The following is a 13,986-nucleotide window of genomic DNA, read 5'->3' as shown; positions in this document are numbered from 1 at the left end:
TTAGGGCTGGAAGGAACCTTGTGAGATCATCGGGTCCAGCCCCCCTGCTCTGGCCATGAAAGACTGCTAGGGTCACATAACCCCAGCAAGGTGCGCATCCAACCTCCTTTGAAAGATCTCCAGGGTAGGTGCCTGGGAGTCTGTTACAGAGTCTGGTCACACAAACTGTGAAGAAGTTTTTCCTTGTATCAAGTCGGAAACCTTCTTTTTGGAATTTATGAACACTGCTCCTGGTTTTCCCCTGAGGCACTTTGGTGAACAGTTGTTCGTCTGGCCCCTGATGCTCACCCTGATATATTTGTAAGCTGCCACCAAATCCCCCTGATATTGCACACCTGATTGGTTTGACAAAGGCACTACCTTTCTCCCCAAACTTCCCTCCTGGCCTTAGGATGGGTTCTCCTGGCTGGTAGAAAGGGTGAACACTGGAATTCCAGTCACCTGTACAAGAAACTATCTGTGTCTCTGGTTTCCATAGCCCCAAATGCAGCTACCCATCCCATATGCTGTGACCTGTTTGTCTGGCATATCCCTGTCAGACGAAGCCCAGTAGAAAGATACCAGAGCTTGTATTGTGCTTATTAACTTGACAGTATATTGATTAATGTATCATAGGAAGACTTCAAGTTCACTCTTTTAGTTAGGTGGCTTGAGTGCAAGATAAAAAATGCAAGCATTCAAAAAGAGTTTGCTCCCCACCAATAACAATATTTTCTTAATCTCATTCATTTTATAAAAGACTAGCAAGGAATGTTCTATGATGGGAATTACCAAAACAGCTTTACACGCACTTTACATCTCTGTACCATTGTAGAAGAGTCAAGCTGAGCTATAGATTTGGCTGAAAAATAAGACAAAAATCTCCCTCTCCATTTTAGAATAGCCAGTGATTAGGATGTTCACCTACAATCTGAAAGACCCAAATTCAAGTGCCTTATCTAAACTGGGTACAGATGGGACTTGAACTTTGTACCCCACATCCCAGGTAAATATCCCAATAATTGCTTCTATCTCTTTCTCTGGTTTCAACCAAAAGCTCCATCCTGGATTTGAGTTTTTCCAAAAAAAAAAAAAAATCAAAATGGGCCTGAAATTTCTATGAAGTTTTGCTTGTGATGGGAAAAACAAAACAACAAAGCCCCTATTTTTCTCTACCAGCTTGCACTGCAGACATACAGCTTGAGTTGGGTGTTGTTCTGCGGGAGTGCATTAGTCTCTTGCTCACTGTTGTTCTTGGTGTTCAGACTTCTTGGATCTCTGCGTTCTGTGAGGCCAGTGTTGGCAAACAGCCTCCTGGAGACAAGACCAAAAAAAGACTTAAATTCGTATTTAGTGGCAAAAGGCTAAGAGAAGTTTATTGTATTTCAGCAGTGCACTACCTGGCCCATTTAACAATTAGCCCAAGTCAGTAGAACTGCCTGGGACAAGGATAGCAAAGTTGTGTGTAAATTGTACACCCCTAGGTTGCTGCAAAGAAACAGTCCTTGTGACACCTATATTTATGCACAAAATACCCAAGTTTTCATGCCAGTATTTATCTGCCCTTTTCTCATAATCCCTTTTTTTACTTGTCTTTTTGCCATGCTCACACCTGGCCCCCTGTGTTTCTGCTCTATCTCAACTTATTTTTTGGTATCAGCCTCCCTGTATATATATATATTTTGTGGCACAATATGATCAAGTTAATAATATGCCATAAGTGTTTCCTATATACATTTGGGGAAGGAGGAGTGGGGGAGGCATTTTGGGTACACACACACTTGAATGTATATAAGAAACATTTATGGCATGCTATTTTGTTGATCACATGCCTCTATGTATGTGTGCACGCATACGCACACACACATATACACATGCACACACACATCAGGGTCTCTTGTGGAAAGGTGCAGTTCTTAGCTTCTGACCTGTACATTGCCAAGAGGTCTGAGCACTCTGTACTGTCCTTTCAAAATCTACCCCTCATTGGTACTGGTGTAGGTAGAGGGGCTCCTGATGGCCTTCAATGGGAGGATGACAGGATGCAGCATGCTTGTAGGGAAGGATGAAAATAGTATATCAGTTGAGTCTGCTCTTCCCAGCTCCCACAGATTGATAGGGCCAGAATTACTCCCCCCCTGGCTTTGCATGGATACTCCTTTGCAATCTGCAAAAGAGCTGGGTGAGTTTAGGGCTACCGAAAAGCCAAGGGCACATCAACTTCCATTTAATGTCAAGCCTTCAGGCCTATCCCAGCTCCACATGAGCAAGATTAGAGTATTACCTAATAGACTAACAGATAAGACCTGGAGTTGGTGGGAAGGGGCAACTTGATGGATGTGAAGCTAAAAAAAAAGGGGAATTAAATAGTATTGGAAGGAGAGTGGGTAGATGATTTTGTGGGAGTGAATTGACTGGAGGAATTTGAGAGGGGAGAAATGAACTGATGGATTTTGGGAAAGTGTGATTGAATTGATGGATATTGAAGAGGGAGCAAACTGTATATAAAGTAAGTTCTGGATATGCAGCTTGCATTCAGGATATTGTAGACACTATTTATAAATATCTACTCTCTGTACATGCATTTAATATCCAGCACACATACACAGAGCATCTACCCAGTAGCCTATTGCAGCCTGCTGAAAAAGGACTTGTCCAGACCGCTCCTCCCAGTGCCTTTCTTGGTATTATCATATATTGTCACAACTTCATTACATTGCAAAACAATCAGAGCAGGTCAGTCAACATTCCCACCCGTGTATGGAGCAAGTTAGAAGCATAGACACAGCCCCTATGTGATGCTCTGAGGAATCTGTTGATGTGCAAGACTGAAGTCTGGTTGCTCTTGTGAAATTGCTGTACTTTTGAATGTCCCAGTATACATGAAGTCAGCCTGATGCCATTAGGGTTATGCTGTGTATCTCTCTGACCAGAGACCCTGGAGGGTCACGAAATCTCAGTGGTTGCCATTCTAGTGAGAGTGCCTTGGGATAATGCCTGAATCCTAATCGAACCAGCCTGACCAAGTGTGTCCGTCTGCAAGGGCAGGGGTGCAGTGCAGAGTAATTTCCCCAGGCACTGAAATAAAAGACCAGGCATTCCCTGTGGCTCGTAAACACTGCCGGACCTGAGAGACTATTGGATTTTAGACTTGCACGGGATTCTTGGACAGGGGAAAGGAACAGAGCCATCATTTTGTAGCAGAGGGTCTGGGACCAGCTGAGGAAAAAAGGAAACAGATTGCATAGGAGACAGTGAGACCAAGCTGGCCAGAGACTGCAATTCAAATGAGAAGCCACAGGAGAGGAGATATTTAGAGGGCTCAGACCTAAGCCTAAAGAAGCTCAAGTGATAAGGAAACTGAGGCAGGAAATTTCTATATGCCTCTCTTCTGTCTAGGTCTGTGTGTTTCTTGTGCTAGCTAACACAGAGCGATCGGCTTGGAACCCGTACAACGCCGGCATGCCTGCTTGCTTCAACTGTCGTGTTCCTAAGTGGTGCAATGTAAACTGAGCGCCCACCGCCTGGAAACTCTGGGAAAGGGCGTCCTTCACTTCTGGGGAGCTAGCTGTGGACCTAGCCAGAGAACCGTCTAGGCCATACGGTCTCATTTTGTGATAGGATATCAGACAAAGAGCCCATGCCAGGGAAATGTGCTTAGAGAGGCCAAGGAAACTCCAAATGTGTTGCAAACTATGAAGCCCAAAGTAAGCTTATGAACACATGGGCACAGCATATGAGCCAAAACCACACCAGCCTCATGGTTAGGAAGTTGTACTAGTGCTCTGAAATTCTGAAAGCGAGGGGATGGGTAAGAAAGATGCTCCAGTTGTTAGGTCACAAATCTGAGATGCAGGAGACCAGTTCAGTTTTCCTGCTGTACCACACACTTCCTCTAGCAAGTAATTTAATTTCTCTATGCTTTAGTTCCCATCTGCAAAATACAGACTTTTTCGGTCTCAGAGCAGTGCAAATAATAGTAAAGATGTGGAAGAGCTCACAGATATACATTCCTAAGACAAGGACATCTTACAGTGCTGTATGTTCCCAGCAGATAACATGAGGACCATTTTGATCCACTTACAGAAGAGGATACATTAATAGACAATCTCTTGTTTCCCAGTCTACCATAACACAGTCTTTCACCATGGCTATGGGCACTAGGCACTAGACAATATAAATAATAAGACTACCATGAAGTTCTGTAGATTTAACTCTGAGGCACAGATCCATTTACTGTTGATGCCTAATTCTCCTTTACGCAGTCAGCATGCTGTAACAGGGGGCCTTAATGTAACTGAGAATTGGGTCCAGCTAGCCCTTTGCTGCATAAAGTAGTCTCTTCTTCAAAGAAAGAAAGTGATTATGCATTGTGCATAACTTTAAGATTTCAAGAATGATCATGAAAATGCTGAAGATCCTGACTATAGCACACCCCCACAGAAACAAGATGCATAGCACATGAGAGGGAAGGAGTCTGCTAAAAATAACACATGTGGATGATGTACATAAAATGTCATGAAATATCATCACATAAAACTTGTGGTAGTTCAGGCTGTTGTTGCAATTACAGTTAAAGTATGCCAGATGAACGACAAACAGCATTTGGTGCTATCTTCAGTGAAACTTAGGCATTAGGCCAGTTCTTATTTTCAGACTTAGGTCAAAGGCAGTGGTTAGTCAATATATTTGTGATTTGGATCAGATCAGCAGATTCACTTACAAAAAAAAAAGGAATGCAGAATACAAATGAATTTTAAAGAAATAAGGCTTCACGGCTACAAAAAAGCTTGTGGAATGGGGACAGTCGTATTTTCTTTGTGACTAGCCAAATTGGAGATGCAGATTTTCTTTAGGCAAATCACGTTTTTGAAATAACAAATTGGCTATGGTTAGAAAACCCTGTGAGTGAATGGTTTAACAAGAGCTTGATAACTGTGTTGATGTACCTTGATGCTTATCAGGCTGCAAACAAGCTTGCCTTGTAGCTGTCTGTAAAGACATAGCATCAGAGTCATGGGCTATATCTGCAGGAGCTTTAATTGTGGGCACTCCTTTGAATGGAAGGCGGAAAAGTCACTGGTCCAAGTTGTAGTTCGTTTGGTCCCACTAAAGGAGGCAGGACAGAGAGGCATGTGAGCAAGCAAGAGGAAGAGAGCCAAGATTTCAAATTACCTTTCTGTTGTCAAGGATTGATACACAGTTTTAGATGAGGAGTAGATGTTGGTCAGGGTGGGCAACCTGCAGCAAGCGGCATGGACAGCCTGTGTGTGTGATGCACTGCAGCCTGGGAGGGGACAGGCAGCACAGTGGCACACAGGGCAGGAGGCAGAGCAGCAGCCAGGCCAGGGGAAAAGAATCAGTGATGCTCAGTAATGGGTAGGACTAATTGGTGGCACACCTCTCCAAAAGGTTGGCCCCCAGGGTTTAAGTTATGAGGACTGCAGTTTTCACTGACAGTGGCATGATGAGTCACAGAGCAGAATGAGTAAAGGAAAGTTTACCGTCACTCCCATTAGTGGCAATATGGACCAAAGGGGAAGAGCTGATAGCTATTAGATCAGGTCACAGGGAATTACCTGCTTGTGAACATAACCCTCCATGAGACGTCCCAGAGATCAGCTCCTTCTGTAACTCAGTGGGCTCAACTTTGACACGGGGTTGGGAGAGAGCAATGCTTGTATCTCAGCATTGCTTCTGCCTTGGAAATAATTTTAGTCTTGCCGCTGCCTGCTAACCAACAGCAACTTCAGGATAAGAGGCCCTAATGTTTCCCTCCTGCGTGGAAGGGAACAGAGTCGTATGAAAAACCTCACCACTTCATTCGAGTCTCAGGGGCTATGTTATATTTTATCTTCAGGAGCGTGGAGCGCGCAAGAGGAACCGCCTGCAGGAGGTTGGCATTCACAACTCTTTGGGTTTCTAACCCTGAATCCTCATTTTCCTTCTGTGACTACAAAGCTCTTCTCCTCCCACTGTGGCAACAGAGCTAGAGCAATACTGGGGCTGTCACTGGGTGTTGTCTACTCCCTGTGCTTTTTATCTCACTGGGAGGGCATCTTTGTGGGGAGGCTGTCACAGACTATGCAGATGGATCAGGAACATGTTGGAAAACCACATTTCTCTGGTTTTCAGAGGTATGACCATTTTTGTACCACATAAAGACCTAAGGTTGCAAGAAAGGTGTGCTAATGCTCCTGCTGGGACTTCAAGCTGGAGCTTCCTGACTAGAGGGTCTTGCTTCTCCAGTCAGACCAGTGGCCATATTTGGGGTCAGGAAGGAATTTTACCCCATGGTCAGATTGGTATGGACTGGGGGGGGGGTTGCTTTCTTCTGTAGCAGGGGTTGCCACCCTTTACCTGGCATCTCTTGCAATATTCTAACAAGCTTTTATAGAAACAGGACATGAGCTGCTGTGGTTCCTCTGCTGGACCTATGGTGGGCTAGGGTGTTATGTCTTGCATTGTGTCAGAGTTGGCAGTAGGTTTATGAAGAGTTTAGATTATGGATTTGTATAGGATGGTTTGAATAGGGATGACTCTGCCTCAGGCAGGGGGTTGGTCTAGATCAGGGTTTCTCAACCGGTGGAACGTGTCCCACTGGTGGGACATGAAGGTCCTCTAGGTGGGACTTGGGTCATAACAGTGAAACTGGAAGTGCCACGGTGGGACTTCTGGTTTCACTTTTGCGCCCTCCAATTGGCCACTGGGGGACACCCCCGCCCCCCCTGCCCGGTCTTCAACTGGCCTCTGGGGGACTCCCCCACACCTGCACTTATTGACCGATGGGACCAGGATTTTTTGACCTTATGTAGGTGGGACATAAGGTGCAAAAGGTTGCAAACTGCTGGCCTGGATGACCTCTGGAGGCTCCTTCCAGCCTTGCTTCTCTAGGGTTCTGTGAAAGCTGTATATCAAACTGGTCCTCAAAAGGCAGTTTTTAGTGGCTGGCCTGTGATGCGTCCAAGGTGGATTGGATTTGTCCCAACTAGTCTCTGATAAAAATGTATTTAGATATTATTTCACAGTTTTGTTTTTCTGATGTATCACAGGATGAATGGTCTGAATACTGAGATTAATGACTTGTGTGAGGGGCAGTGGTGCTTACAAATTAATCTGAGCTGAAGTCAGGGGAACAGAATCAGATTCTGAATCCAGATCAAAATGTCACATTTACTACCTCTATAATGGGCAAAATCAAATCCTGGTAGCTGAAGACCCCTGAAATTTGCTGACTGTGCTCCCATCTCAGTAACTAATTTGCACCTAACATCAAGGGATCTCAAAGCATGTTATATTCATTAATTAAGTCTCAGAAGACCCCTATGGGGTCCTGCATGCAGTACTCTGAGGTTCTTAAGAGCAGAATTATAGGACATATGACATTTTCCTAGCTTACTTCCTAGTATTGTTGTACTATTATAAATTGTGTTGGAGCACTTCTTTTGTTATTTGCATAGATTTAGATTTTGTTTGTTTTACCCAGTGACCTATATAATTCATTTTAATATATACTTAGGAGCTAGGCTGGAATGGGAAAGATGTGTGGAGCAAATGAAGCTTCCCTTGATACAAAAAATGGTAATTGCTTCTGTATTTATGGAGGGGACAAAAGAGCAGTTGGCTTTCTCTTGCTGATGGTTTCATTTTGGAAATCTACTTACTGCTAGGAAGATTTGCTTGCAATTTGAATAAAGCCATTTTAGGTAATACAAATGAAGCTAGTTCATTAGGCCCATCCTGGAGTGATGAGTGAACTCTTAACTGCCAGTTTTAATAACATATTAATTTGTAACTAAATTCAACTTTGATGCTTTTGATATTTGTTCTGAACAAAATATCTCCTGTTATAAATCAAACGATGCATATTATCAAGGGAGACTGGATCCCCAAGACTTAACAAAGTCACTGATAAGTCTATCTAAAGCAAATGATGCTTTATTAACTAAAGTGGTGACCCTTGAAACACCAAGCCCGAAGATAAAGTGAGGGTATGAATATATATGAACACTTTACCCTAGGATAAAAGGTTGGGTGTGGGAAAGGAAGAGAGGGAAGAGGCTTGTATTTTCCATGTGCTGTCCATTCTGTGGTATTTTGTCCATGCAGACGCTCTACACTGCAACGGGTGGAAGGTGACCCATAGTAGCTTAGGCATCAGTGGAAGAGGGGAGAGTAACCATGAGGCGGGGATGTGCACAAGAGAAGTAAATGCAGAGTAGTAAAGTGCCACCTTTTTAAACCCACAGTGAACTATATTTTCCATCCATTGGGCCACAACCCTTGCTTATAGGGGAAGATGCACTGAAGATCGAGCTGGCATACACAATATGGGAGACATCAACAGAAGGATGCACAACAGTCCATAAGTCGCACAGCACTTTGCAAATTTGTCAGAGCACCCGGAGGTTCCTTTGAACAGCTAAATAAGTTATATACAGATCTCATTTTGATTATAAGGTGCTATGTAAACACATCCTTATTATTACGAGCTAAATCCAGAGTGCGCTGAACTCTAGTGGGAATCATTCCTTAAGCTTTATTGTGAAATTCTGCAATGTCAAATAGTACTCTTAGTCGTTTTATTTGTCTCATTAAGGCTACTTCAGCTCAGAAAGACCTGAACAGGAACTTACTGCCTTAAAAGGCCCCTCTGCGTCTTTAGTCATGTATTATGTTTTTGTTTTGCAAGAAGCTTTCATGAAAAGAGTAGAGAATGTTAAATTTGATGCTATCTTAATTACCATATTTTCCCACATACAACATACCCTTGAAAATAATATGCACCTTGCTTATGAAAGGCAGAATGAAGAAGAAAAGATTTTTCCAGAACTATGGCTGCATAGAGCAGGGACAGAGCCTAACATTTAGCTGACTCACCTTCCTTTTTCTGCTTAGGCTGTGACATACGAAACAGACCAGAAGCACCAAGCAAGAAAATATGGTATTTAGGAAAAACAGTTTTTCAAAAAAAAATTGATACGGCTTCTAAATTTGCACGTGTAAATTATGTATAAGGAATTGTTTGCAGGCATGTATCTCGTAGCTGGGATAGGAGATAGCCTAACTACCTTCTTGGTAAGAAGAAATGCTTGCTCATAAGCAAAATGTTCAGCAATGGCAAGTGCAAAAGTTTGCATATGTGGCTTTGTGCCATTAGAACGAGGGCGGGTCTTGAATACTTGCTAAAAAAGCTTCTGCTTAGAAAGGGGGGGAAAAAGAGGGATTTTCTTAGTAAATGTTAAGGAAAATAGTTCTGATTTAGGAAAGTGCAAGTTATGGAATAAAGTCACTGCTGATTCGCACACAATGGAAGTTCAAAGAAATCGCTACACCTACTCCAGCTCCTTCTGTTTCTGACCGCTCCTGCAGGTGCTTTTGTGCAGATCTGCCTCGTAAAGGACTGTTTAGAGACAATGTTTTTATAAAAGAAAATAGGAAAATTGTTCTCAGCAGGAAGATATGAGGGAGCCCTCAGCTGTCTGTGTTAGGGCTTGGCTTTCCTCTCAGACAAGCCATGAGTACATGACACTTAAATTGCTCTGTGCCTGAGTCTTCCCTTCTGGAAATCATCTTGTGACTGCCTGGGGGAAGAGCAGCTTTGCAGGAGGGCAAGGCAGGGACAGGACGTTAAGTCAGGAGAAATAAAAAATATAGTAATTTCCTTGGCTAGGTGATCAAGTCACTCCCATCGTCTCTTTGCACAACCGCTTCATGTATCAGAAGGGAGGCCTGTCAAACGGTTCCAACTGTGACTTTTTTCCTGTGGCATCTCAGTTGGTTGCATTTAACCTCCCTACCTCAATTACTCCTATTTTATAATATGGATTTCATGTACTTAGGATCAATTAAATATTATCTGTCGAATCCCTTTAAAAGGCAAGGTGCTAAACATCAACCCTGTGTGACGTTGTGTCTTTATGTTCAAGCCAGTTGAGTTTAGGATCCCGTCACTCCCTCTCTCTCATTACCTGCATTAACTGCTTTTCTCATGCATGCATAAACAGTGCAGTATTACCAAGGAAGCCCCTCAGCGCATTGAGCAGGGCATCCCACATCTACAGGCACTTCATGTGGCCTGTGACCTACTTGAGATAGAGCAGAGACACTTGTGCTAAAAGACCATCCTAGCTCCAGTCAAGCGGAGGCTCTCTAAGCCCTTTCACTCAGAGGGGAAGAGTTGTCTTCACATTGCTCTCTAGCCTTGGAGAACGTGCTCTGCCACACTCGAGCACCAAAGCAACCCGAAGTCCTTGCTCTTGTGTTGTAACGTGATTTGGATGCAGTAGAACCCAGATCGTTTTGTATCTGGGTGGCTTGCAACCCTCTCAATTTGTAGTAAGTCGCCAAATAAAAGGACAAGCTGTGCAGCTGTTTGCTAAGGCTTTTTTTTAGCTCAAGGGGTGCTGCTTTTCTGATTACCACGAGTACCTCTGTAGTCCCATACAACTGTTGGCTGGGACTGTTTAGGACCCCGGCTGGTTTGCAGATCCTCAACTTCGTGAGGGTCACGGAGCCTAACACTGTAGCCTAGCCAAGTTCTACTGTACTTTAATTGGAGTCCCCACGTATCTCTCAGTAATGCCATAGTGCCAGTAAGCTCTCTAAGGCAGGGATGGCCTTTATCATTTGTTTATTCAGTTGTCTGGAATAATGAGGGTCTGATCCTATAAGCTGAGCATATAAATAACACCGATAATAATTAAAGGAAAGGTTACAGTTTCTGAATGATGAGATAACTGTATAGATTCTAATCAAAGAAGTGAATGTTACACTCTCAGGAGCCCCATACGTGGCTTCTGACCATATCAACAATAATACATGTTGAAGTATGTGTCATCCAGAAGGATATCAAAGTGCTGTTTGCTAACAGTATGCATAAGGTTCATTTTGCGTGAAAAAATGTAATGAGATATTTAATGACCAGAAAACTAGAAACCAACATGGTAGTTGTATATCTTATGGAAAATATTGTTACTACTACTACTACTGCTCCTACTACTCCCTAGGTCATACAGTAATATGTTAAAAATACTTATAGACCAGGCCCTGGTGGTGTGAGGTGTTTTGCAAACCTCCCCAAAAAAGACCGAAAGACCCCCCTCACTCCCCCTGTGTATAAGACAGGAAACAACAGATTGATAACACCAGCCATACAGATGCAAGAGCCTATGGAAACAATGTTGTTTGACATGGTAGGCACAGGTATTGGCACTTGTCATTTTTTGTGGGAAGAGTTATAAGAATGGATTCAGTGGGACATCATTAAATAGCTTGGGGGCATCTATGTAAAGCTTCTCCCAAGTAGGATGGGAGAAAAAATGTATGCTCATGTTTGGAAAATTTAACAAATGGATGGTGGAGGCTGACATTAGAGATGGGAGTCAGCAGCTCCATAGTGAATGAGATCAACCAGGTAGGGTGGGAATAGATTGTGAGAGGCCCCGTAAGTGAAGCTAATGTCTGAAGCACAGGGGAAGGGAGAGCCGGTGGAGCCATGCACAGTGGTAATGCAGTCAAAAGCACCTAAAAATGATCTTTGCAGCAGCATTCTGAGCAGATCGGAGTGGGACGATTGCATTTGGCACCTGACATCACGCTGTGAGGATATAGTAGTTACAGTTTTGACTCTGAAGAAAGAGTGCTTGAATCTTTCTTGAATTCTGGCAAGATCCATCCCTTCTTACTCTGTGAGGTGGAATTAAATTAGGACTTTCATGGATGAGAAATTGTCAACGGCACACATTTTGGACCATCATTTGCAAAACAGACTACTGCTTTTTGTTGTTGTTAGTTTGGTCATCCTACTTGTAGTACCCTCCAAAGATCAAACTCCTCTAGGGCAGCAGTTCTTAACCTTTTTTGTACCAGGACCCATTTGTAAACATCCATGGCCAGTGCCCCCTGCCCCCAGGCCACAGCCCCCCAGTGTGTGGGGCATGGAGAGCCCCAAGCAACCCCTTGCAGACTGGAACTCTTCCAACCTGCAAGGGAAAAGCTATGGTTTCCCACATTTTTCTTTTTTAAAGGTGAATACATTTTTAAAGTTTCTTGATCCATTTTTTATGTTTGTTCATGAGCCTTTCCTATATTCTTGTGACCGATTTTTGGGTCGTGACCCATAGGTTGACAAACGCTGTTCTACAGTGTTTCACATGGAGCTCTCCAAACCACTGATTTGGTGTGTGTGTGTCTTTTTCCTTTATAAGCAGAAATGCTGTTCAAACTGAGGTCCTTTTTAATATACGTAGCCTGTTCTGGCATTCAAAGAGTTAATCTGCTGCCATCTAGTGGACTGCAAATAATTTGCAAGTTGCCTTCTTAACTGCCCTGTGGATAGCATCTGATAGCCAGGACAGATAAAATGTTCTTATGCAATGTAATAGTCTGTTAAGTTGTCCATGTTACATATTTTAATCAATTCGCTAGGAAATAAAGGTTTTTATCAAGAGAGTGAGCCAGAATTAAATTACTATATAACAGATTTCCCCCCACCCAAGATAGTTTTTATTAAATGTAGTAAGTCTGTGCTGCTCTTAACAGCTTTTGGAGAGAACAAGGTCTTTTGTACTGAAGTATAGAAAGGTAACATGATTCATTGAATTCTCATTATTTTTCTTGCATTGTATATAGCTTGAGATTTTTTTTTCCCCCCAGTCTCTGAAAGAAGCTAATAGAAGACGAGAAATATTCATTTCCCAAGTTTGCTCGCTCGGTCAGTTCGGTTGTGGAAGCTCTACAAACTTTTATTACAAAAATACTTCTGGGAAGTACAGTCTGTTCTGGAGTTGCTCCACTGCAATGCTTAGCAACCCGATAGCTGAGGACAGTCATGTGAACAATTGCACTGTTTGTTTGCTCCGTGTTGAACTATTTGTCACTGGCCATTTTGTCTGAGAAGCTTTAATATTTAATTAGATCTGGCCAGGCTCTCTGTTGTTGTAGTTTTGCAACCATCTCTGCTCTCCCCAAATGTTGCAGTTTATTTTCCTGCAGTGCAGGGGTAGGCTGTCTGGGGGAGTGAATTGTGTACTGCGGCAGATGTGACTCTTTTTATTTCAATTGATTTTCAGTTAATAACTTTTAACCTCCTGAACCAATGAGTCTGCTGTATGGTTTATGTATCAAGCAGCAGAGCTGCTTTTCAGCAGGATGGAAACTACAGCTGTTGCATGTGTGGAAAGCAAATTGCACCATGGTAACTACTAAAGAACTAATTGAAGACTTGAAAAAATAACTCCTTCTCTACCTGTCTAGAAATACACCACTACCACTGCCAAAGGTTTTTCTGTGTCAGCTGCTAAGGAGATTTATAACTCACTAAAACTCTCCAGGGAACAGCCGACTTGGAGGTTGAGCAACACCCTGTCTATTCGCAGGGCAGTTTATCTAAAGAAGCAACCAATAACAATATATAGGTTTATAGCAATACCCACTTGCCTACCTTCTCCTCAGCCAAGGAGTTAAGATGATTTCTTATGTGTGCCCAGAAGCATGCAGGACGCTTGTACACATGACAGGGGTTTAATCCCCAAGGTTTCATTCTATACCCTCTACATTGAAACAGTGGGTTTTTAATTGAAACCCACTCTTTCGATTTTTCCATCACATTACAGCAAGGGGCCTGAGTTTTTTTATTTTTTTGGAGCCTACCCACAGCTGGAGGGCCGAGCTGCTGGTGGGCCAAGTGGCCCCTGAGCTGCAGGGGGTCTCGATCCTTCCCTATACAGTGGCAGCAGTCCCTGGGGGTGCCCAGGCAGGCTGCCAGTGGGCTGAGTGCTGCTCCAGCCAGCTTGGGGTCAGGGAAGTTGGATCAGGCTGGCAGCTGCCTCTGAGCTGGCACAGCATCCAGCCCACTAGCAGCCTGCCTGGGTGGCCCTGGGGGGTGCCACTGCCATGGAGGGAAGGACCAGGGCCTCTTACAGGTCAGGGGCTGCTCAGCCTGCCAGCAGCTTGCCCCCCAGCTGTGGTAGAGGTGGGCAGGCTGTGCCAAAAAAAAAAAAAAGA

At 43.5% G+C, this 13,986-nt stretch overlaps 1 protein-coding gene across 1 annotated transcript in view; it reads right to left on the bottom strand.

The window, feature by feature from the left end:
- Positions 1–1,158: 1,158 nt before the first annotated feature.
- Positions 1,159–13,986, bottom strand: part of TM2D1 (TM2 domain containing 1) — a 70,856-nt gene continuing 58,028 nt past the window's right edge. The window contains exon 7 of the mRNA XM_019501198.1: positions 1,159–1,293. The gene's annotated coding sequence lies outside the window, so the exon portion shown is untranslated. The remainder of the gene's footprint in view (positions 1,294–13,986) is intronic.

The sequence above is a fragment of the Gavialis gangeticus genome, unplaced genomic scaffold (assembly GCF_001723915.1).
Source record: "Gavialis gangeticus isolate Ggan-Ray unplaced genomic scaffold, GavGan_comp1, whole genome shotgun sequence".
NCBI classification, from domain to species: Eukaryota; Metazoa; Chordata; order Crocodylia; family Gavialidae; genus Gavialis; species Gavialis gangeticus.
Note: the sequence above shows the minus strand (reverse complement) of the source record. Positions and strands in the feature narration are given on the sequence as shown.